Source organism: Equus przewalskii, chromosome 22 (genome assembly GCF_037783145.1).
Source record: "Equus przewalskii isolate Varuska chromosome 22, EquPr2, whole genome shotgun sequence".
Classification (NCBI taxonomy): domain Eukaryota; kingdom Metazoa; phylum Chordata; class Mammalia; order Perissodactyla; family Equidae; genus Equus; species Equus przewalskii.
In genome coordinates this window covers 9,330,279-9,355,927 of record NC_091852.1, presented here as the reverse complement: position 1 = coordinate 9,355,927, position 25,649 = coordinate 9,330,279, and the positions used below count along the sequence as shown (strand labels likewise).

General features: G+C 44.8%; 1 long non-coding RNA gene across 1 annotated transcript; it reads left to right on the top strand.

The window, feature by feature from the left end:
- The first annotated feature begins 3,446 nt into the window (after nucleotides 1-3,446).
- Nucleotides 3,447-12,542, top strand: LOC139078669 (uncharacterized). Its single transcript, XR_011531691.1, has 2 exons — nucleotides 3,447-3,569; nucleotides 6,706-12,542. It is a non-coding gene; the product is annotated as an uncharacterized lncRNA (long non-coding RNA).
- The last annotated feature ends 13,107 nt before the right edge of the window (nucleotides 12,543-25,649 follow it).

The following is a 25,649-nucleotide window of genomic DNA, read 5'->3' as shown; positions in this document are numbered from 1 at the left end:
TTGTTGAGCAACCATCACCACCATCCGCCTCCAGAAGTTAAATTGAAAATTTTAAGTTCAACACTTGATTTGCACATTTGGAATCCGGACCTTGTCAGACACTATCACAGGACAGTCTGTGGCTTCATCAGTTCATTAACTCAAGTCTCTCGGTGACTCTTTCAAGTATAACTCAAACATACAGAAATTGTTTAGAAATAATTCAAAAAGTGGAATTTTTAGGAGAAGTAATTATTGAGTGTGCCAGGACTCTAAGGAGATTCATAGGGTCACAAAGTACCCACGATTTCCTAATGGGTAAATTTGGGGTTGTTTGTCTTTTTTAAGTATTGAACAGAATTATCAAGAAATAGATTTTATATATTTTATGCAAGCATCTGTTTCTTTTTCATACCAAAAAAAAAAAAAAAAAAAGAAGCTACTCCCCAAAGCATTCCCAGGACACAGCTCTATGCATTTCCTGTTAACAGATGCTCCCACGTGTCCAAACCGTAGTCCCAAGAGGGGATTCTGTGTCCTCTCCGAGCATTTCCAGAAACACAATCTTCTCGGCTGACACGGCAATTGCTGCAGGGTGTCCCACAAGGGGGCCACTCTTCACCTTGTAATGTCTAACCGCTGGAGTGTTTGTATGGCGAAGATTGATTTACAACCCAAGGTGTCTGGTCCCCGAGGGCCACTCGCTTCACTCCAGCCTTCAAGAATCATATTTCACAGTCTCGGATAACCCGCTTGGGTAAACAAATTGAGCACCAGAACAGCCAAGCGAGCAGAAGGCTCAGAGGTCAGGGAGCAGAGATGTCCGGCTTTGAGGCGGGTGGATGTGTCAGGGAGCGGCACCGACTCCAAGCCAGGCTTCTTGACTGGGAAGTGCTTCACTTCTGGCTCCTTGTTTTCAGTGGACAATCCCAGCGGTTAACCTCACTCCAGGATCCAGTCCTCAATCCGGAAAGGCTGTGTCTGTTACACAGAAGACCAAATTCTGGAAGGAGCTTATTAGGGAGGGGTTCCTGGTTTTCAAGCTGTAGAGTCTGTGAGCAGGGCCTGGGCAATTAGCACAGAACCAAGGGGAAAAGGAAGGGGCTTCTTCCCAGCCCTGCTCCCCTCGCCCCTGCTACTGCCTGCTGCTGGAGCTGTGTCAGACTGCAGCTGGGCACCTTTCAAAAGTTCTCTCAACCTCACAGGCGGATGGGGGCCTTAGGGCGCTAAGAGGGCCTCCATGGGGAAGCCCAAGCAGATGCCAGTCCTGGTCCTACACCATCTTCAATCAAAACAGCTTTTTACATATGTTAAAATTATTAAAGAATTTGTAACTATATATGGTGGCAGATGTTAACTAAATTTATTATGGTGATCATTTTGCAATACATACAAATATACAATCTTATGTTGTACACCTGAAACTAATATTATATGTCAATTATTCTTCAACTAAAAAAAAAATTTAAAGGGGCTGGCTCGGTGACCTAGTGGTTAAGTTCAGCATGCTCGGCTTCAGCAACCCAGGTTCATGGGTTCGGATCCTGGCCGTGGACGTTCACTACTTGTCAGCGTCCATGCTGTGGCAGCAACCCCCATACAAAAGAGAGGAAGATTGGCACAGGTGTTAGCTCTTCCTCAAGCTAAAAGAGGAAGATTGGCAACAGATGTTAGCTCAGGGTGACGCTTCCTCAACAACAATGACAAAAAGATTAAAGAAGATGATTTAGGTGATATGAACAAACTTTATTTAACACTTCGTGAAGTGGGTAGTCTCCACTCTCAAGGGTCCAGAGAACCGTAAAATGGGGCAGAAAGCAGGAAGGCTTTCTAGGACAAAAAATAAGCAACAAGGAAGAGAAAAATAGAAAACGAATGAGGAACAAGGAAATAAGTATAGTAAGTATATAAAGTAAGTAAATAAGTATAAGTAAGCCCAGAGTTGGCGTGGCGTTTGAAGATCGGCAGACTGGATAAACTGAGTTTCTGGTCACTCCCAGCCTTTACAGCGACACAAAAGTTCTCTAAGTTGCAGTTGGCTGACGTGGCACTCTGGGCAGAAGCAGCTCCATCTTGGGCCTAAAAAGTTATTTCAACATGTATATTTATATTTACGTATAAATAAATATGAATATCACATATATAAAAATATATTTTTTATATTCGGGGGAAATCTGTAAGACTTCCTCTTTTTAAAGGATTCCACAGCTTTAAAAAAAAAAAAAAAAAAAAAAAACCACCTCTGATGAGAAAATAGAGTCTTCTAGAGCAAAACGGCCCGGCAAGGTTATACATACTGAGTGAGGGCCGGTGATAGGAATCCATGTCCTCCTAACTCCCAGCCCACTGCTCTCTCCCCCACCGCCCACTTCACAGTGTGTACTTTTACTTCAAAATGCAGGGTGCCTAAGCTGTTTACAGTGTTCTGGTCTCAATTCTCAGTCAGTGTGAATAGCAGGAGAAAATGAAACCTTTGAAAGAAGCAACAAGGCTCTGCTTGTGGACATCTTGAAAATCAGTGGTGGGCCCAGAGCAGCAGCAAACGAGCCTGCCTTGGGATCCAGGGCTTTCTGTGCTGAATTCATTCTCACCTGCCCGTGAGCCTGCACTGTCTGCAATATTTGTGGTTCCTGCTTATTCGAGATGCACAAGGTGACTAGGGAAATCCTGAAGCCAGAATTTCTCCCAAATTACCCCTACACCTGGGCCTCAGGGAGCTCTGGGATTTCAGTACCTTCCCAGCTAGTGGACTTTTAAATGAAGGCTTTTTTTTCTGTACAGTTGAGAGGCCAGGCCCTTAAGACAGAGAATGCCTCCCCTCTTAGGTGCCCCTGCCGAAGCCCTGAGCAAACTGTGGATGTTCCCCGGATAATTAGCATTCCGCACCACGGTCAGCTACTTAGAGCAAGGAGACATTTCCTAAGAATATGCCCTGCTCTCTCAGAAAAGGCAAGAGCCTCATCTATGGCAGTTTCCAGGTTCTTTGCACCACATCATTCGCACAAGTCCAAGTACTTTCTTTCTCAGATATTTGAGTGGATGCATTAATTTAACCAGCCAGTAGGAGGCAAAATATGTCACCCAAAATACTTTTTCTCTTATTCACATAAATGATAGAAGGATTCAAAACATGAAAACCCAAAGAAACAATGAAGATTTAGCCCAGTTCTTTGACTTTTAGCCGGGTAAGCAGAGGGTTGCCCAGAGATTCTAAGTAGCTTATGATAGGCCCCACTTCCTGGTCCTAGATCTTGCCACTGAACCCCATGACAGGAGCAGGGAGACACTATACCCCAGTTCACCTGGGAATGTCTCAGATGACGTATGTTGTCCCAGTGGAGTTACTAATGATGCCTCTGTCACTCTCGAAAGTGTTCCAGGGAGGACAATAAATGACACGGTCACATCTCCTAAGGACATGTGTTCACTGGGTTTGTAACTAAGATAAATAAAGCCAGTAGGAGGAAGTGGGAAGTGTACAGAGCATTAGCCCTTAGACTGAGGGCACAAAGAAACCCAACGGTGAGCCCCAACCTTGTGCTGCTGTGCGTGGTCCTCAAATTCTCACAGACTTCCAGGATCTAACATAGGTGAGCAATCACTAACCCAGTTTACGGCCCCGCTCCCTGGGCAGCCATCCCGGGAGACAGTCAGCTGGGCATTCTCCCCAATTCCCTCCCTCTCACTGCACCAAACCGTTCCCATGAAACCCAAAGCTTTCCAAATGAGTTTGGCTCTGGTTTTAGTTTTTGTACTAACTCCCTGGGGCCTCTGGCTTTGGCAAGATTCTGCTAGGTTTGTTGTGTTTCAGAAGTGCAATGATTAAGAATCACAGGGGGCAAGTGAGCGGGAGGAGCAGAGAAAGCAGAGGAGGACAGGGAGGAGAGGCAGGAGGAGGAGAGACTGGAGAGGAGGAGCAGGAAGAGGAGGAGGAGGAGGAGGAAGTATTGTTAACAACATGACCACTGGGACAATCAGCCATGGGAATGATTTCAGTTTAAGCAACAAAGACTGTTTTGTTTCCTGAGCTCTCAGCTGAGCATTTGGCTGCAACAGAAGAAAAGGATCCCTGGGGAAAGGCGGGGGCTGGGTAGTCAACTGCCTCCCTCATCACCGCAGGCTGTCATCTTGTCAGGAGCCCACAAACCAGGCAAAGCTGGGTTTGGCTGTGCCAGGGGGAGGCCACTGAGGGAGACCTGAGATGCTGCAGGTGTTCGCCGGCATGCCGCCGGGTCCCCCTCTTCCCTCTGAACCTCGCCCTCCTGGAGATCCTGCCTGCTCTCCTGGAGATGTGAAATAAGGTTGCACCACTTGGGATATTAAAAGTCCCGAGGCAACTTGCAGGGGGTGAGAAAGTAGCAAGGAGAGATGGGCTTTGAACTGCAGGACCCAGGAGCTCCCGGCTCCTGTTGGAGGGGAAGAACACCCAAGTTCCTCTCTCACCCTGCCTTCCTTCAAAATGGAAAACAGGGCTCACTGGAGAAACAGGAATGCACTCTCCCGCTGGAAAGGTTGCTGTGAGGATTAGGGACAATGTAAACAGAGTGCTCTGACACTCGGTGGCACCAAATGGCAGCTCTCATTAGTGTTATTAAAGGGGCTCTGCATCTCATTCGTAAAGAGGTCTGGTTTTTTCAGAAAGGGGTAAATGACTTCTAAGAAAGAAGCAGCATTACCCCTCAGTCACGGAAAGGCTATTTCGAAAGTTATGTGCATTCAGCCGGGTGTTTGAGGGAACCGTGGGCCCAGGCTCATGGAGAGCCCTTCCTAGCACAGCCCATTCTGAAAATTAGCATGTCTGAACTTACAAAATAGTCTCTAGAGGTTGGAAAATGGTCACGTGGTGCTGGCCTTTCCCCACATACCAGTGGCACTGTTGTAAGAAAAGGCACGTGACCAACAGCCCAAGTACAGGCCCCATGGGGGAACAAGTGAGTGTCTGGCCAATGGGAATGAGGAGATTCTCCCTGAAGAAATTCAGATCTCGGGGTGACAAGTCGCCTGCCTTAAACTTGAGAAATCCAGGGCAGGTGAGGCAGACGACACCTCTGAGAAGCCAGGGGAGGCAGCGAACATTTCTACTTCCCTTTCCACTCTCCCACCTCCCTCGCCCTCAGTGTTGAGACCAAATGCATTCACACCCCAAAATGGAGAGTTGACACTGCACATGGCTTTTCTGAACCCACTCCCCAACTGCTTTTGGCTAGCAGAACGGATTCTGAGCCGCCCTCTCTGAAGCACCATTCGTTTGTTCACTGAACAGGCTGGGACTTGCTTTCAAAAGGCAGCTGGGTCTGGGGACCATGTTTCACTTCTTGACACCATTAATTGGGTTATGAGTCAGAGCTGTAATGAAGACAAGTTTTGGTGTCTCCTGCAACTGTCCTGGGAAATGCACACGCATAGGCCCAAAAGCCACAGAGGGAGGGAGAGCCGGACAGATTTGCTTTGTTTATTGGGCCCACATGGTCACCAGATAAATGGTCAGTGCCATGGGACTCCTCCGTGAACAGACCCACAGTTTTTTCTGCTGCTCCCAGAGGCCCTGAGATGTCACAGTCTCTCACCCAGAGAGGCTCATTAGTAACAGGAGGAAGTGGGAGGAGGCAGAAGTAGATTCAAAACAAGCCACAGAAGGAGGTTTAAAGGAGGGAATATTTTGAGCGTCGCTGATGGTAAACGTGAGGCCAGAGCTGGTCTTGCGTGCAAACCAGGCCATTGCGCATTCAGGCGCAAAACCAGCTCCTACGCGGAGGCAGCAAGCAGAGCGAGCATTCTTGGTCATCTATATCAAGGAGCAAACCTCAGAAGGCCTGGTTCAGAATAAACAGCCTAGGCTTATGCACGTGGTCCTCATCTGGCCAGTTAGGCTGCATAAAACATGCAGGCAGGCGAGTCCAATTACATTTATAGGACTGTCGGCCTCTCTAATAGCTCAGTGCAGCTCTATCAGACTTCATTTTGTCTCCCTGCCTTTTGGGTTATCGGTTTGCAGCCTCAGCTGCAATCTCACTAGGATTTTAAAATCCCCTGGTCTGTTGTATTGTTTACAACTAGCAGGAGGCTCATGCACGGTCCTTTGAAGAGGATGCGTTATGACATCATCTAAGGAAGTCATGACGTACACCATCTATAGATGCTCCCTGAAGTCCTCCACCCCCGGACAATTTCATAAATCCTAGCACTTTACAAACCAAACTATAGACGGGCACAAGAACAGACAAAGGCTAACTTTCTAAAACAAGGACTTGGGAGTCTCTTCTAGGGGACTAGAGGGGAGACGGTGCAGTGCTGTCTGCTTCTCTGCCAGGAGTCCTGGGGATACGAGGAAGCCGGGGGAAGGCGTGGGGCGGTGGGTGAACCAGGCTGAATGTGTCTCAGGGAGTTTGGGAAGCACAGAGAGAGGGAAAAGTTCGTGTCTTTGAAGCCATATACTTAGTGGCTCATTCTGAGCGCTCTGGAGTCAGATTGCCTGGTTCCAACTGAGCTCCATTTTTTGTGTCCTTGGGCAAGTCTGCCAAGCACACCCAGTCTCCTTTTCCTCTTTCATAAAATGGAGAGAAGGAAAGTACCTGCCTCATAGGATACCTGTCGGGGTGAAGGGGTGATCCATGTGACGTGAGTAGAAGGATGCCTGGCACAGAGTAATTGCTCAGTACATGCTAGTTCTTACCGCTAATATGACTTCTCCAAGCACCTAATCATATTGACTCTGTTATCTCCAAGGAAACGGGAAGTTACAGGCTCTGCCCCTCAACAGAATGGAACGTTAACCCAGATAGCCCAGGAGACCTAAGAATGCGGTGGCGCCACAATTGCCGGTTGCATCCACTCTCTCACTCAGCACACCGGATAGAGGTGTTCTTGCTGGGATTTTCCAAAGACAACAATAGCAGATGAGTCCACTGAGCAGCCCTACGTGCTGCGGCCAGCCTTGGAATCTGATAGAGCGCTTGGGACTGGAACCTCGGCTCTGAACCGTGTTGCCGCTGATAAGTACCAATTAGGCCGTTCATCAACTTGAGCAAGCACAGGCTGCAAAATCTCAACGCATTTTCAGGCACCAAAAAGCTAAGGATTTCCTGTTAACCTCAGTCGCTTATTAACCCTCCCATCTTGAGCTCTGCAATCACCCTAATAACATGGTTATTTATCCTCAGCCTGTGCGCCCTTATTCATTAACTGGCATCTATTCCACACGAAGTTACCATCCTGGGAATTTCCAGCATCGAGGATGAGCGGGCAGGATTGCTCCCTCGAAATCAGCGAAATCAGCGGATGAAACCCCAATGCCACCCGACACCACCTTACCCCAGGCGGAGTTGTGATTTAGAAACTGTTGTCACCAAATGTCACATTCAAGCGTTAATGGTGTTTTCATCTAACTTGGTCGGAACTGCGAGTATTTTGGGGCTCCCTTACTCTTAAAGACAGCCCCAGCTTTTCACACGGAGATGAACACTCTTTGACACAGCACACAGAGCCAGAGAGTAACATTTACAGGGGGAATAGCTTGAAAGTGAAGGAGACCAAAAAGGCATAATTACCCAAGGCAAACTGTTTTGTTCATTCAGTGATTACAGTGGTTTTACGGCCTTATAATTTATCACAGCTCAGAACAATTTAAATCTCGGCTGTGCTCCTTTGAGAAATCGAGACACTTCCCTTTCTTTATCCTTTCTGACAGGCTATTCTTTTACTATCATCTTCGCTCTAAGACGGCATAGACTTTACCTTCCCTACATCACACACAGGAAGAAAGGAAACTGACAGCGGCAGACGCACCTTTGCGTTTGGCGGCAGCACACAAAGAACGGAAGAGTCTAGCAATTCCGGATGGTGTCATTTCTTTCAGGTTCAAGTATCAGTTTGCTTGTTTTGCTGCTGCTAATCACCTCTTAAACAAACAATTGCTTTATCTATGTACTGTGCCTCATTTCACTTTCAAATTATGTGTGTGTTTTGCTCCTAACAGCTTATTATGATCTATAATTAACAATTTTGCTGAAAGCACAGCCGTGTATTGCGGAGAGCCCACATGCTCTCTGAGAAGTACTTGAAATGGGAGGCCTTTGTTTTCTTCACAAATTCGGCAAACAGAAGGGACCGCCCTCCTCTGCTGTGCATTGTCTTCTCCAGGAGTCCAAAAGTATACAGGTGGAAAATTTTTTTTAAAAGATTTGGAACTTAGGCAAAATTTCAATTTGCTCTGAATCTAAATAAACCAGGGGTTCTCAAATTTGGCCACAATTTGGAATCACTTGGGCAGCTTTTAGAGGAATGCCCGGACCTAAGTCCAGACCAATTAAGTCAGCATCTCTTGGGGTGGACCCAGGCCTGAGTACTAGTTGAAGTTCCCAGGCGATTATGCGGTGCAGTCAAGATTGAGAACTACTGTGGCAAACTGTAGTCTACCCTGAAGGAGCCCAGAGAAAAAGGTAACAACCAGTAGGAGTTAAATGGTTAAAAGTTGAATTCACTAAACTGCACTAAAACTAAGATTATTTTCCAAGGACGTGGAACATCTCCAATCTAAGTGACTTGAGAAGATTCTTCTGACCCACTTTTCAGCTTATTCAAACCCACCAAGCCAGAAGCAAAGTTGCTTAAAAATTTCACCCTTGGAAGGTGAGGTCTTTGAGATAATGGAATGGAAAATCATTTGGGAACAGATTTCCCGGATGTATTCTTGAATAGGCAACCTGCATTTTTCTCGTGGGTCAGCCACTTTAGAACTTTCTCTGTGAGGCTTGACAAAGTTATTAAAGACACAGCTCCTGACCTGTTGTGTTGAAAGGTCTGCTATGGTTCTCCACTTTCACACGGGCTGTTAGACTGGAGGGAAACCAGTTTCATGCAGGTCAGAGAAGCTCCATGTGCGCTTTCGTAGGAGTGAGCCGTCCCGTCAGCGCTTTTACACACAAGTGTCTTTTTTCCTTTGTGGTTCAGGCTTGACCTCCTGCCAGGAGAGCTTCTCCTGGCCCCAGTACTGAAGTGTGCCACAGTTGTTTCCTGTGCTCTTCTCTACCCTCAGTACAGCCCTCTCCGGAAATCGCTCTGTCCTTCACCTCCTCTTCTCTTGGACTTGGTATCAACTAGAATCATCTCCTCAACCAATTCTCATACATGCACAAAGTGCTAATAAGGAATTCCAATGGGAAAAATTGCAAATTACTCCCTTTTGGGGGGCTACTTTCTCCTCTCATAGTTCTACCAACTCTTTCTTTACCAAACACAGCATGCATTCACTCAACTTTGTTATCTAACCCAGTGGTTCCCAAACATGGCCTGTCATTGGACTCAAGTAGGAAGAATTTTAAAGCACAATTTCCTAGACTCCACTCCCCAATTCTACTTCAATAGGTCTGGAATACGGCCTAAGAACCTGTATTTTTAGAAGCTTCCAAAGTGATGCTGTTGATCATCCGTATTTGGAAAACCCTGACCTACTCCCTAAGAAAATGCCAGGTCAGATTGAAGGAGAAGGGAAAGAGTCATCCAACAGAGATGCGTGGGGAGAGATATTTAGAAGTAGGTGAGGATTTTGAATCCACAGGGCCGTTCTGGCTGACGCAGCAGCTGTCCAAGCATTCGCTTTCGATGTGACACTGCTCCGGGAGTGAACAGCCATAGGGTTTGCAATCTATCACCATCACTGTCCAAATGGTCCCCAGAGATGTCAAGCGACAGGGCTACCCTTGGTTATAATTAAGATTCTCATTTTCCAAAACCTATTCTCCATGCAACAAATGAGAAAACATATGCCGTATCAGAGGGTCTTCTCCTCGAAGGAAAACCTCCAATTAGAAGTTGAAGAGGGGGATGAGTGACTGAGAGAAAGGGAGAGTTGGTAAAGAAGTTCGTGAGAGGGTGAAAATGCATAAAACACGGAGGAGAGGAGACCTTACATTTAAAAGCCAGTTTAATACAAAAACATTTTCTAAAATGATGGAGCGGGCAAGGAGTAAGAAGCCTCAGAACTCTTCTCAGTATCTCTCATTGGCTGGTTTGCCTCACAGATTCTCCTCGTGAAGAAAATGCTCTGCAAGGCAAGATATATTGTGACTTAAATTGCATTCATGAGATTCTCTGATAAAAAAATCAATGTGTCAGATCAATTTTTCTTAAACAAGTTCATCATACTCTAGAGTGATCAATAGGGAATGTTTTTCAGCCGCTTCCCAGCCTTCCCACTTCAGTAATTGCTAGAATTTCATATTGACAAGCCATAGGATGCTCTGAAGGCTGAATTGATCCATTAGCCTGTGGTGCTACAAGGCTAGGCCGCACAATAACGCTGTATCCCCCGAGGGACAGGGGCTGAAATCAAACAGAAGGTAAGGCATTACATTATGCCTTTGACCCTGGAGGAGCTAGCCTCCAGCTTCTATTTGCAACCAGAGAAGGAGGAAGAAGAAGAAGAATCGAGGAAGTAGGAAGACAATGGGACCAAGAAGAGGGAGCAGCAGAGGCTGGGAAGGAAGGCAATGCAGAGAGACTATAGCCTGATGGTAAATGGGCCCCATCGGAGAGGAAATGCTGTGTGGCCGGGTGAACCGCATATGCTGGGCAGCTGCAGTCAAGAGAAAACTCAACTTGAAAGGACTCCAAAAGGGAGGCTAAATAATGCTCACCAGTATCACTCTGGTTCTGAACTTTAGCTCATACTTCTTCTTTAACCGTGCTGTGAATAATTATTCGTGCCTGGGGCGAAGGAGAAAGGGAGCTTCCAAGAGTGCAGCCAAGGAGAGAGGGACAAGAAGCACAGGGAAAATGGAGAAAACTCTTCTCTTTTGCCAAGAGGTAAAATTATTCCTCTTGTAATCATTCCTGGACTGCTGTACTGCACATTTATACAACCCACTAGCTCAGCAGGTTATCATAATAGGGATTATAATACAAAAAGCATCTCAGAGGAATCAAGGCTTGATTCACCAGAGAGAGGACCTACCGCAGGGGGCCAGGTCAGACTGCCTTTTGCAGTTCAAAGACTAACTTTGGTAACAGGAAAACAAATCTGACGGTCAGAAAGCATTCTAGTAAGAGGCCCTGATTTGCCCGTTACAAAGCCGCAGTTAATCTATTAATCAAAGAATTGTTCATTAACTCTCCTCCGCACCCCAGCTACATGGCTTCTCAGAAACCTGTTGGAAAGCAATGTCTGTGGAAAGCAAATTTGCACATGAGATAGAAATTACCCACCACGTGCTAGCATGGTTAACCTTCAATTTTTCTGTGGAAATTAGGTATGCCTTATTAAAACTCAAAAGCCAGGGTATTACTGCTCTCAAATACAAGCATATGTAGATACCAATAGCATGAGCGTCATTCTGAGAGACAGGCTGGCATATATTAGTTGCTGGGTCAAACCTCACCAGAGGCTAACCTGACTGTTCCCTGCTGTCACACATCACTTTCCCCACGCACTAGACACCCCGAAGGACGTTGACCTCCTTGGCAACTAGCACATTTTCAGCTTCCGTGAAAAACTTACGTAGTGAGCCCATGTTGGTATTTGCTCAGGATATTTCATAATCAGAGTCCAACCTGGACTTCATGCAAATATAATTAATCTGTCCACTCTGAGTAGACAGCTGCGGTATCACCTATGCGATTTTTCACACAAGAAGTTAAATATGGGAGAGATGAAATTAAAAAATGATGACTCTGTTTCAATAATAGGTTTGTTGAGTATGTTACTAGATAAACTCATTGACAGAGTTAGATAATATCATGCAGCTGGCAATATATTTATTTGAGCAAATCTTCAGTGAATTATGGAAAATTAATATCTTCCTTCTAGAAAAAAACATAGTGGCCCACAGTAGGCAGGGATATGGTGGCAATACCAACCTGACTTCTCACTTAAAGTGACATGGACAAACTTTCCACCCAAACGTCTGCTATCAAGGCAAGGGGCTAATTCCTACACAGGACAAGACAGACAGGCCACGCTCCAGGCAGGCTTCTGTGCTGCTCCTGTCAAAATTGCCACTGGAATGAGTGATAGGTAAGACCGTCTCAGGAAATGAACTTCATTCACACTTTATCTATGAGCCAAATTTATCCAAATAACTGGGGAGGTTTGATAAGATACGTATCCCCAAGCTGCATCTCCAAAACTTGTGACTCGCTAGATCTGAGGTGGGTCCTGGAATCTGTATTTCGAACGTTCTGTGGATGACTCTGATGGATAGCCCAGGGTGGGAAGCAGTAACTCACATCTGGTTCCTTCGGTGATCCAAGTCCGGACTGCATGAAGCATGTCTAGACCAGCGGCATGTTAGGAATGCAGACTCTCAGGCTCCACCCCAGACCTACTGCATCAGAGTCTGCATTTAAACAGCATCGCCAGGTATTCATGTGGATGTTAAAGTTCAAGAAGCACTGCTAATTATTTGCGTATCTATTAAGTCACCTGAAGTTATCCACGTAAGGCTCACTGGATTGCCACCACCTCACTTTACAATGCAAAGAAATGCCCTCACTAAGTTGTGCCACTGGATATTGATGTCTCATGAAGAACGGTTCTGTATTTTAGTAAAACCGTTGTTTAAGCCTCATATATTGTTTAAGACTGTCAAATGTCTCTTGCTTTAAAGGCCTACGAAAGAAATTATTTTTTATTCATTTTTTGTATGTGTGAGGAAAATTGGTCCTGAGCTAAGATCTGTTGCCAATCTTCCTCTTTTTGCTTGAGGAAGATTGTCGCTGAGCTAATATCTGTGGCAGTCTTCCTCTATTTTACGTGGGATGCTGCCACAGCATGGCTTGACAAGTGGTGCTAGGTCCACGCCTGGGATCTGAACCTGCGAACCCCAGGCCACCAAAGCAGAGTGCACGAACTGGACCACTACACCACTGGGCTGGCCCCAGAAATTATTTTTTTATGAAAAAAACAGAAAGTAATACATGTTTGCATGAGAAAATATAAATAAGCAAAGAGGAAAAGCAAGTGAATAAAAGTGATCTATGATTCCATCATCCAGATAAAGAACTGTTGATATTTTGTTAAAGAGTAGATATACATATTCTATGTATATCATCATCAACATTTTCACAGAATGAAAAATAGTCATTTTCAACATTTTTTTTATGTCATTGTAAGATTCTATTTTACGAACACATATCACTGTATGTAATAGTGGGATGGAAGATTACTATACCCTATTCCTCAGGGTCTACTTCTAGTTATTTTTTTGCTGGCATAAACAATACTATAATAAACATCGTAAACATCAGCATTTGGACTTATATATCCCTGAAATTATTTTTAAAATACATAATATCCAAAAAATTGACTCTCCTGAAGAAATGCCAAGCTAACGTTTTTCCAGATGAGAACTGTATTATATCGAGTTTCCCTTTTGCTTTCATTGTCAGAGCACTCAAAATTAAATGTAATCTCAATTACACTAATTATATTAACCTAGATTTCACAGTTATACATATTATATATATTAAATACAATAAATATAATTACATATAATATGTATTAAATATATAATTTTTGATAGATTTGAAAATATGCATCTTTAGGAAGATACATCAAATCTTTTAGGGCAATAGAGTACATATCAATTTAAATAACTGTAATTAGTGGTTTCAAAAGAAAAGATTCCAAAGCTGCCAGAGTTCCTTTTAACGAATGTCAATAAAAGTTAAGTTAGGAAGTTAAGTTAGGAAAATAAAGCCCAGCAAACAGATGGTTATTTAAATATAAACTGAAATATTCCTCACTATTCTGTTATCGGAGATTTATTTTTTTAGATCTTCAAGCATTCCCCTATAAAATGCCTAAATACACATTAAATGAAGGACACATTAAATTCAGAGCAAATTGCTGCAAAGGAGAAACAGACGACTATAGGCAGATGATGAAAAAGGAGCTAAAAGAAGAGACAAAAATGGCCACAGGGCGGCTTTGCCCAGACTGGAGCATCTTCTCCGGCAGATTCTCATCGAGTGGGTTACAACATAATAACTTCTATGTGAAATCAAGCTTTAATTCACTGTAAATATAGATTGTCACACAAGGAGCAGGTTTCCACTGCAAAGGGAAGTTTAGATTTACTCAGATTGTAATGCAAATAAATGATGAGATTATGGGAGGGAAAGTCAGAATTCCTTTAACCATTCCCAGGATCCAAGATTTGCATGTAAGATACTGTCAGACAGATATTTGTCTGCTCAGACTCGAAACATAAAGAGGAAATAAGCAAGGAAAAGTAGACAACCAAGCCGTTCCCATAGCAACCCCCAGCAGTGCTTAGAAGACTGGACCAGAAGCCTTGTCTCACCAATAACTGATTTAAGCCCAGAGGATAGAAATGGAAGCCTTCTGTAACAGTCTCTGCATTCTTGGGCCCTTCTTGCTTGCAGTTAGTTGATGCTGGGAAACTTCTAATTGCTCAAGCATGGCCAAAATAGATAACCCGAAACCACAAAATAAACTTGAGAGAGGCTGTTTGACGTAAACCTTGAGATTATGGACCTTCCAAGCCTCAGACTTCATGTTAGTTCACAACCGAGCCAGAACTGGCCTCATGGACAGAAAACCCCTTGGGTACAGCCCTTTATTGAATCTATTCCTGTTGTAAAAGAGAGAATAATTGGCTTTCATTTGGGGAGCAATTTAACTTTGGAACAAATTATTTTTGTACTAAAGCTCAACCAATGGAAAGGATTAATATAAAAACAAGTAAGCAATTAGTCAATTTTCAAAGAAGTGAGAACAGTTCTGCTTAACTATCTCAGAATCGAAATTTTTGAGCTGAATGAGATGAAATAATTGCCGTAGTCCAGTGGTTCTCAGTGAGTGATCCCTGATGTGGTAGGCAGAATAATGGCCGCCAAAGATGCCCATGTCCTAATGCCCAGAACCTGTCAACATGTTATGTTCCACGGCAAAGGGGTATTAAAATTGCAGATGAAATTAAAATTCCTAATCAGCTGACCTTATAATAGAGAGATTATCCTTGATTGTGTGGGTGGGGCTAATGTCATCATAAGCATCCTCTAATGTGGAAGAGGGAGGAAGTAGAAGAAGTCAGAGAGAGATTTGAAAGAGCTACACTGTTGGCTTTGAAGATGGAGGAAGGGGTCCCTTGCCAAGGAATGCAGGGAGCTTCTAGAAGCTAGAAAAGGCAAAGAAGTGGGTGTTCCTCTATAGCTTCCAGAAGGAATGAAGCTCTGCCAACACCTTGACTCTAGTCCAGTGAAACCCATTTCAAACTTCTGACCTCCAAAACTAAGATAATCAATTTGTGTTGTTTTAAGTCACTAGGTTGTGGTGATTTGCTACCAAAGCAATAAGAAACTAACACACCTGGGAGCTTATTAGAAATGCACATTCTCTGGCTTCCTCCCAAACTTCCTAAATCAGAAACTCTGGGGGTGGGGCTCAACACTGAGCTGTTAACAAACCATCCACTTTGAGAACTACTGGTCTAGTCCAACTCTTTCTGAGACCCAAAATGGTATATTGATTTGCTAATGTCAAGAGGCTCTTTAGTGGCAAATCTGGAACTAAACCTAGATCTTCTGGGTCTTTTTTGTTATTTTTCTGCCCTTTTGTGCATGTACTACTATTTAGTCTAGACCCGGGATTTTTCATCAATGAAGTGAGACGAAGTCTGTTTGACTGACTTCCTCACAGCACCACTGGAAGCCAAAATTTAGGTTATGTGTAAGTGGAAATGCTTTAAACAGAATAAACGATTGTTCAAAAAAGGTATTTTTAGTAGGCTAATCAGTGGTAATATTACAATGAAATTTAAAGGGGACTAGAGTAACCATTATTTTGTTGCTCAGCAAGCTATTCCACCCCGTCTAGTGCTAGTATAACAACTCTCTTCTTACCTAAAAATATCCCCCATGGATATGGGCACATGACCCACACCTAGCCAAATGATGCCTCATTCCTCTGGATTGTGTCAGGGGATGACACAACAGGGCCAGACAGCGTCCCTCTCTTGAATTGCCATGCACGTGATTGGACAAAGAAACTCTTTCCATTGCGTTTGCTAAACCATGTCATTTAGAGAAATTCTATCTGCAGACCAAAGTCAAACAGAGAGAGAGATGAGAGATGGGTGGGTGGATGGATGAGTGGATGGATGGATAAAGATGGTGGCAAAAGGCAGAGAAAGACACCCGGAGTCAAGTGCTTGGTTTCAGTTCTTGAGGCCCTGGGTCGTATGCTATAACTTCAGTCTTATGAGCTATACTTATTTCCTTCCAAGCTATGTGAGCTTGTTTGCTTAAACTGTCTACATTGTTTCTGTCACTTGCAGCCCAAAGAGTTCTGAATCAATATAGCGTTCTTCTCAAATACAATAAAGTTCTTGAACACCAAAGTACAGCCTTTCACACTGACAATTCTCTTCATCAGCAATTTTTAGCCATTTCAATCTGCACCTCTACCACCCTTGGAAGGCAACTCTCTGAGGATCAATTTCCAGGCTGCCGGGCCTTGTCTGGAAACCCCAATACTTGCCACTCCCTCTCCCTATGTTCTCACTAGTCTTCCCTTTACTCCAACTGCGTAATAGGATTCCTAGCCAACAGCCCAATGGTATGGCACCAAGCCTTGCAAAAAGGTTTTTCTCTGTCACTTTATGACTTCCACATATGAACATTTCCACAATGCCCAGCAATATCTACAAGTATATCTCTAAATACTCCTTGGAAACTCATTGAGCATCCTATCCTCATAACGTTTCTCTGGGCCTTCTAGGTTACAAGGAACACTAATAAGAGTCACAACTTTCCTATGTCATCAGTTCAGATTTGACTCAAGCCAGCTGCTACCTGAAACTGAAGCTATGATGATGCTTGGATGATTTTCTATTGTGTGTATGAGATGAGGTTATGGTTTGGGGACTATGCCTAGCAGTCACGCACTCACACAACAGAGGTCAATATGAACCCTCTCAACTGATAGGGAATGGGCTGGGTTTAGAAATAATTTTCTTATTGACCAAAGAGGATACGTCTAGTGGAAGGAAGGAAGATTTCCACTGGCCAAACAAAGAAGGAAGGCAATGAGGAAGGTTGGTTCTTTATTTTGGATCCTGAATAAAAGAAAACATCCCTATAGACATGGAACGTTTTTAAGGATAAAGAAAAGTTTCGCATTTTAAAGTGGATAATAGAGAAGGTTAAATTCACCAAAAATATAAAAACAAACGTGCCACATAGAATGGTGTGGTATAACACACCCACCTTCTGGATTGAAGCAAGCATTTGTCTTAAGTAATTAGCCAAGATCATGCCACAGAGAAAGAAATTCATATTGAGCTGTCTCTCCTTATAACCCATGTTCTAGAAGGCAACAAAAGCTTTCCCAAATCTAGGGGAACATATGTCTTCTTTACGCAACATGCATTTCCCAAACATGCTTCTTGGACCTAATGAAAAACTGCATCTGCCACATGTCTGGGTTCACCTCAGTGGGCTGCATCATCAAGAAGGCTTCTTCCATTACAAGCCTGTCTTTAAAATATGGTTTCTAAGTCCTGTGGGCTAATTAAGCACAGCTGGGTCTACATCAGCCCCACTCAAGTGTGACGATTAAGCTGGCAAGAAAAAATCAATCATCATTAATCACTAAATCCATGTAGTGACTTTCAGAGGTGCTAAATGTGTTGAGCAGGGCAATGGTGATGCTCTTCATTGAGCGACCAAATGGTTAAAGCGAGAGAGAGCATGCATTCCTCCTAGAATGAATAACCTAGGTGGGAACATCAGATGCTCAGCTGTTTACAGAGCAAGAAAATCTAGTTAAAATGGGAATAAAGTGCTTATAATTTCCCATACATTCCCTCCAATTTTGGCTCACTGTTAGAGCCAGGGGGAGGTGCATATAACTATTGCCACCACTTGTTATCACCTGAATGGTACCTCTGTTAGAGTTTAAGGTATCTCTTTTAGAGTGAGTATATATATTCAGTTGTAAAGTGTTTTCATTGAGCTGACTTTCTTCCTTTTATTGGACTATATCCTACAGCCCTTTGCCTTTTGATGCACTGAGAGTTTATGCCTTCTCCGAATACACTCTCTACCGAAGCATTCACTGTAGAGTCTGGTTTATGCCGATCCTATTTTATTTACCAAAGCCAACCTCCTTTTTAGGGAAGGTGGTATAAAGGTTTCAGATCTCCACGGGGAGAACAATTGGCACTAACATTTTTATTGCTTTGTATAAAGTTTTCTTTTAGGTTTGTTTTCCTATTTTTAATTCCCTTCTGTTTCACTGACCAAGTAGGTTGACTTTGGAAGCTCTGGAACTGTTTTCTCGTGCGCACAATGAGAATCACTTATCAAATAAAGGAGCCTGGTCTCTTGCTTTGTCACTGGACACTAGTTTCGAAGCCGTTTATCCTGTGCACGGTGGTAGAGAATACAAGCCAGGGTGCGCCTGTTTCCTCAAATGAAGCAAGCCCTGGTGTTCTTTCATGAAATGAGTGCAGGGATTAGTTTTGGCCACAACACACGCTGCGCTGTCTCTCCCACACTCCAGCTGAAGACAACTGACAGTGGAGGGAACTCACTTGCTGTCAGTTTGAAAAGCAAGAGGCACAGTAACAGGAAAACAGCCTTAAGCAGATGAGGCAATTTTCACTTTTGCCTCCTGAAACCAAAAGGTCTGTGCTCACGGTAAACTCATCATGTGATTTGTCCTGTACTGGGGTCACTCTTTGAGGGTTCTTTGCTGGAGAACCATCCTGGGAGAAGGTAGACTATAGACCCCTACCTCCTGTCACCCACCCTCTGCACCTTCTTTCTTTCAATTCCGGTACAGGGTCACTCTCCTCAGTGAACTTTGGAATTGCTTGGGGAAAAAAAAAGAGCCTAATATCTAAGGTCGAACCTCCTTCTCTTCTTTCAAAGTCCGAATAGCATGTGGAGAAAATGAAAGACCTGTGCCTTTAGGCGCCCATTCCTCTTCAGCTGCTTTAGAGACAAGAAGCACGACAGGGAGGAGGGTGGTGGAGGAACAGACTGAGATGAAGGAACAGACTGAGATGGAGGAAGAATAGCAATAGTGGCAGCAAGAGAGGGAGAAGAGAAGAGCAGAAAAGAGGACTGGGGAGGCTGGAAAGCAGACATACAAGGAAAAGGCCCAGACAAAATGATCAAGGAACCCAAGATGGCCAACGGCTTCTCCATTCTCCGCACGCACCTCTCATGGCTCTCAGCACTGCCTCAGTACAGCAGCCTCCCCTCACCAGCCACTCTTACAGTTCGGGACAAGGCCCCTTGCTCACAGAGACCCCATCCACATCAAAACATCATGCACGTTGTTATCGCCCACCAGACCGAATTCTTATTCGCCATGCCCCTACAGCCTCCAGCATAGTGAGCACCCAGCAAGTACTCAATATGCCCTTACCAAAAGAAAATATAACTAGACAATGGGAACTGGTGCATTGCTATGTAACTTTAGAAGGATTTTATGAGGATTTTTATAGCTTCATGTCCTTGATTTTCCTGGCAAAAAATCACAGGTATTTGGCAGGCCCTGGAGTCGACATCATGGTGGTTCAGGCTTTGGGAAGCCCTTCAGTTTCCACCAAGGCAACTACCTACTCACCAGCCCCGGAGGAAAGGAAGAAAGGCTCCACGTCCATAATAGTAGGTGGTTAATTCTGGGCCAGGACACACACACACACACCCCCATCCAATTCTCCCCTATCACACTGGATTGCTGTCAGAAATTTTAAAGCTATGTTACTGAGGTTTTGAATGCCCTGGGACTGCCAACACCTTAACCTGTCAATTGTGTACATCACAGTGTACATGTGCGGTTCCTGGGCCTGTTTTGATAAAGAGTGGGGACAAGAAGGGCAGGTACTATCAATCTAATTGGGAGACAGAGTAATAGGTTAGGACTCGGATAGGAAAAGAAAAATGTTCAGATGCCCTTCAGGCAAGTTGTCCAGGTGCAATCCTCTACACTAAGAAACCATTGGCCTGTTAAAGCAGACGCTCACCCAAAACCTGTAAGGCTGACACTCGCTCAATCACTCAGAACGGCTGTTTTAAGTCTCACGAACAAGATGCCTCTGTGTTTCTGGCAAAGCAGGTGACCCACAGGAAGAGGGCCAGCTGTGTCAAAAAGCCACTTCACCATCTGAACGCGTGTTCTCCATCAGCAGGTTTGCCAACAAGCTCATCTCCCAGGGCCCAGGCCTGGCACAGGATAAGCAGACACAGAGAGGAAGGAAGTGCAGGCAGCACGTGAGCAAAAGCAGGAGAGAGCGAGCGTGGATGTCAGCCAGACTGAGTTTCCTGAATGAAACACCAGCAAAGTCCCAACATTCGAAAGAGAGAAAATACGCATGAAAAAAAAGCCGCACACACACACGCCCACAAACTCACATGCACACACGCACACGTGCACGCACAGGTACACACCCAGAGAATAAGAACAGCTCGGGAATAAAAAGAACTTTTAAGTGAGCACAGGTGGCCAGTAGAAGGCAGCTAAGGCCTGAGACAGGAACCCAAAGCCGTCCAGAGACGTGCAACAAGCACAAGATTCTGCCCACTGACAGCTCCAGCTCCCAGCTGATGGAAGAACCTATTGACTGGCAAGTGGAGGGAGAGTGCGGCATGTCTGGGGCATCCAATCCAGATGCCCCCTCAGGGCCTTCCTTGGTGAGTGCTGCAGGGCGCTGGCCACCGATGTGGATGCTCAGGTAGATAACTGTAACAGGACGTTAGAATGGGACCCTTCATATCGCATTTGTGAATAAAGGGCTCATATGACAAAATCCAAAGCTAGTGTGAGGCACAACCTCCCATAAGCAGAATTTACCATGGCAATGTAGGAGAAACTGTTCCACCCATCTTGACCCCAGCTACCCATGCTGAGAAGAAAGTGAGAGAGAGGATTGATGAAGGGATTTTTTTAGAAGAAAGTTGCACCATACAGTGAATCCCCACCTCAAAGGGAACCCCATTGCACAACCCTAGCGCACCATTCCAATTGCATTCTATGTGTTCTAGAGTTCCAGAAGCTGCTAAATGAATAATTATGAATGCTGCCCTCCCCCAGAATTGTGCAAAGCAACAACCTGGGCCCACCACACCACGTCTCATGGGGGAAGGGGTGGGGAATGCTGCCTCCTCTCCACCTGTCTAGTGAGCAAATCTCCAAGAGTTCACTTCCGAGAGCTTTAAAATGGATCACCTGCCACTGAGACATAAAAAGAATTGGTGTCTGACTCACTCCGGAGAAAGACAAAGCAGACTGTGGACTGGGCCCTGACTCCAGTCCACAAGATAAAAAGAGTGAGGGAAGAGGTGACTGTTTTGGTGGCAAAGCTGGAGTGCACACAGCATGGACTCCATCTGCAACCCCCGCCTTCATGGAGGCGAGGTGGAGGGCGGAGGGGAGCACGTGCTTCTTGCAGGTCAAAGGTGGGTCATCCAGGAGAGCAAGCCCACATGGGAACTTAAGGTCAAAATGAAAAAGCAGGCCAAGAGAGCTGTGGAAGAGGGGGCAGCAAAGAACCTCCAAAATTCCTGCAAAATGCATGTAACAGAGCCAATGGGGCCCCTCTGCAGGCTTAGAGAGCAGGAGGTCCCAGCCTAGTAAGAACTATCCTACTCTGCACATCTTCTTCCCTCCACTCTCCTCCCTCCCTCCTGCTGGAAGCTAGCCCTGGGGAGAAGGTGAGCCTGCTGAGAAGCGAGGAATAGCCAAGAGGCTCCCCTTCCCCACTGAAGGCCCAGCTGGAGAAGGGGAGATTGAAAACTGCATTCGTTTGCTACTGCTGCATAACAAATTCCCACAATCCGAGCAGCTTAAAACAATATCCATTTATTACCTCACAGTTCTGGAGGTCAAAAGTCCAACATGGCTCAGCTGGTTTCTCTGCTTAGCATCTTCCAAGGCTGAAATCAAAGCGTTAGCCAGCTAGGTACTTATCTTGAGGCTCTGGAAAGGAATCTACTTCTGAACTCATTAGGTTGTTAGCAGAATTTAGTTCCCTGTGGCTATAGGTCTGAGGTCCCCACTTCCTAGCTGTTGGCCAGGAGCGGCTCTCAGCTCCTGATGGCTCTCTGGTCCTTGCACGTGGCGTCATCTATCCTCAAAGCCAACAATAGCACGTGAGATCCCTCTCGGGCTTAGAATCTCTCTGACTTCCCCTTCCGTCAGGGAGAGAATACTGCCTTTTTAAAGGGCTCGTGTGATTAGATTTGGCCCACCAGGGTAATCCTCCTTTTGCCATATAAAGTAACACAATCGTGAGAGGGATATCTGATCATTTTCCCAGATTTCACCCACATTCAAAAGGAAGGGGATTACAGGCCTAAGCGTCCCTGGAGGTCATTCTTAGCAATCTGCCCACCACAAACAAGTCAGGCTGAAAGTTTCCGTGACTCCTCAAGTCTGAACATTCAAATTACTAAACGAAGGGTCGGCTTGCAACACAAAGGAATTGTGGAACCATCTATTAGTGAAGAATGAGCAGGAAAGTCCTGGTTTCTGTAGTTTTCATGGGGGATAGAGAAGGGGTAAATCAGACAGGTTATCACCAATGAATAAATGTTGGGGACAGTGGGATAAGGCGTTGTTTTGTTTGCATCAGGAGATGTACTTCGACATAGAGTTCACCCAAGGATCATAATCCTAGAGAAAGGTAGGGATGAATCAAACCAAAATAATACATGCTGGTGACATTAATAATAAGGTGTGCTCTGATACCAGAGAGGGATAGTAAAAGCAGAAGTAAAGTGGAATTCCCTGCTACAAAGAGAAGATCCCAACCTCTAGGAAAGGAATGCCAGGTGACTCTGCACTACAGGGGGAAACACCGTTATGTCGAAGCAGCCCTGGGGAATGTGCCCGGAGATTTAATCCTGGTCCCAGTTTGCCCCTCTCATTTGTACTATGAACTTGAGCAAGAGTCAACTCCCTAGACCTCACTGTCCTACCAGGAAAATATAACAAGAATGGAAGAAATAGGTGGCATAAACTCTATAACAGAGCGTGCAAACTGGAAGCCCATATGCTCTGGCAGGCCCACAGATGTGTTTTGTTTGGCCCATACAGTGTTTTAAAAAATATAATATCATATCATTTAATGCCAACATTTAAAAAAAAAAACCAGATTTCCCATTTTTAAAAAAGACCCAGAGTTCCAGCTTCTCTTGACAAACCGAAGATTGGAAACGCCGGGCCCGTGCCCTGCACAGCGGCGACCTTCTGCAGCTCTGAGTCAGCTGCCCTCCGCAGACCTAGGCACGGGTGCTCCCCTTCCCCATGGCCCCACCAGGCAGCTTCAGGCTCCCATCGTCTGGGAGGCCTCCCTGGGCCTCGTGGGCGTCCATGTGTTTGATCGTGCCTTAAAGCATTACACACGTGTTGGCTGTGATTACCTGTAAAATGAGGTCACAGGAATGGATGATCGGCTTCCGCTCTGAGAGGCTGTAATTCCAGTGCATAGGAGAGGTTCTCGCGTCACTTTTCCGGGAAAGATGTAAAATGATCACCCTAAACCCAGGGTGGTCCATGTCCCCTGTGTGTGGTATAAAGGCCGTAAAATGCTCCGAAAATTGAGCATTTGTACTGGGAGTTGCAGAAAGACTTCAATAAACTGTAAATGTACTTTTCCACTGGGCCACATTTAGGCACTGACTTTAAAAGCAAATAGAAAGTGGAGATGAGGAAAGAACAAAGTTCCCATGGATGCTGAGAGACAGGGGCTGGCCTCCAAGAGAGGAGGGGATTTTAGAGAAAACAAACATTCGCCATAAGAGAGCTAACCCCAAGTGGTTCATCCAGAGAAAGGAGCCAAGAGTTTATAGTACTTTGGGGTTTATTTATCCCCCCACCCAAGATATAAATCAATCTATTTAGATAGAGATGGTCAAGAGGACACATTTTATTGCAATGGATAATTTCCCAAGGGAGAAGGATCATTGTGTTTCATTTCCAACGTTTCTTTCTCTTCGGGTTTTGTGAAACCCCACAAGTTTATGAAAAGTGGTCCAGATGAGGACACAGAACTTAGCAAGCTATGCCCATCTTTAATTCTCATAAAAGTAGAAACACATACCCATGCTCATGCACACAGAGCCCTAGAAACCCGGAAAACTAATTGAGTGCCAAGCACTTCTGGTACCCTAAGGAGATATATATATTTTGGTAGCCTGAGGCTGCCAGAAACTTTGCCTGCTGAATGAATTATAGAACAGGAAGCAGATGGGCTGTGTATATGAAACAACCACTATCTGGCATGATGTGCTGTGCAATTTGGCTGCAAAGATTAAATTGAGCTATTGAATGTTTAATACACTATGCATAACAAATACAGCCAGAGCCACAAAACAGCATAAATTACAGAATTGGTATTCACACGGCCTTTCCCAGGAATCAATACACTGCCACCGCTCATAAGAGTCTGTTGTTTAATACACATAAAGAAGAGAAGAATTCTTCTATTAAAATGAGTTATCTGGGCTATTTACCAAAGGCAGTGATTTAGCAGTGGTGAAGTCTGTGTAGTGCTGTTGAATGCAGATGATAATACTTCTTGTCCTTGTCTGCCTGTTTCATTGCGCCTATCAGTTGCCGGGGCTTCGAGTCCCTTGGGTACATTAGCAGTCAGCCCAGGAAGTGTGTTTAAGTAATGGACATAATGTTCACATTTGCTAGACCAGCCTTCTCCCTAATCATGAATTATTCTTCCCCAAGGCTCAATTGGAACATTACTTTAGAAGCAGAAGATTTAATCCTTTTCAGCTGATTGGAGGGAATGATTACAGTATTATTTTCTTGTACAGGCTGTCTCCAGTGAAGGTGCCTTTTTCTGTCCCCATCTTTAATAGGCAGCAATCTTTATTTCCCTGGAGGGAAATGGCAATGAATTTGAAATGGGATAAATCTTCAGGAATGCAAGGTGCTGAAGCTGTAGATCACTGCTGGGTAGTTAATTAGTTTAGCCCTCACTTGTTTCATCTCCAAGACAGAACACCTTGTAACAAGGGGAAACAGTGGCTGAGTGGGTGGGTAGGTGGGTGGAGTGGGAGAGTGGAGGAACCAGCCGCAGGCGGATAAATAATCAGACGCCTTAAAGCAACTATGCCCCCGTGGATTTCCTTCTGTGTAAATGTTCAGCTCTGGATCTTTGATTCCCACTTACTACGATGACTAAAATAAGCAGTACTTGCCCATTCTGACTTTTAAGGACAATTCAAGTCACTGAAAGGGGTTGCACCTTCATCTGGTAGAGACGGTTAAAGCAGAGTAAGGCAGAGCAGAGCAGAAGACGAGATGGAAGAAGATTGGAATTGTCGCTCTATACTGATATTTATATACAGGGCTGGCCCCAGACTGAGTCCTGGGAGGAAAAAAAAATGTGTTTGAACATTCCTGGTGAGTGCTCTTTAAGCACCGCTGCCCAGAGAAGCGATAAATAACAATTGACTCAGGGTTTTTTTTAATTCTCATGATTAATGTTTCCAGAGAGGGGAAAAAATGTGGCTTAGAAATTAATTACCTCGGGTCGGAAGATCTAAGCCTCGGACACGTTGTCTTCCTGCCCCCGCCGCTCTGATGGAAAGGCCAGGCTCCCATTCCCCTGAGGTTCGGTTTTATGGGGAGCTCCTACCACCTTGCTTTCACCCACCACCGATTTTCCGTTTCCTTTTTA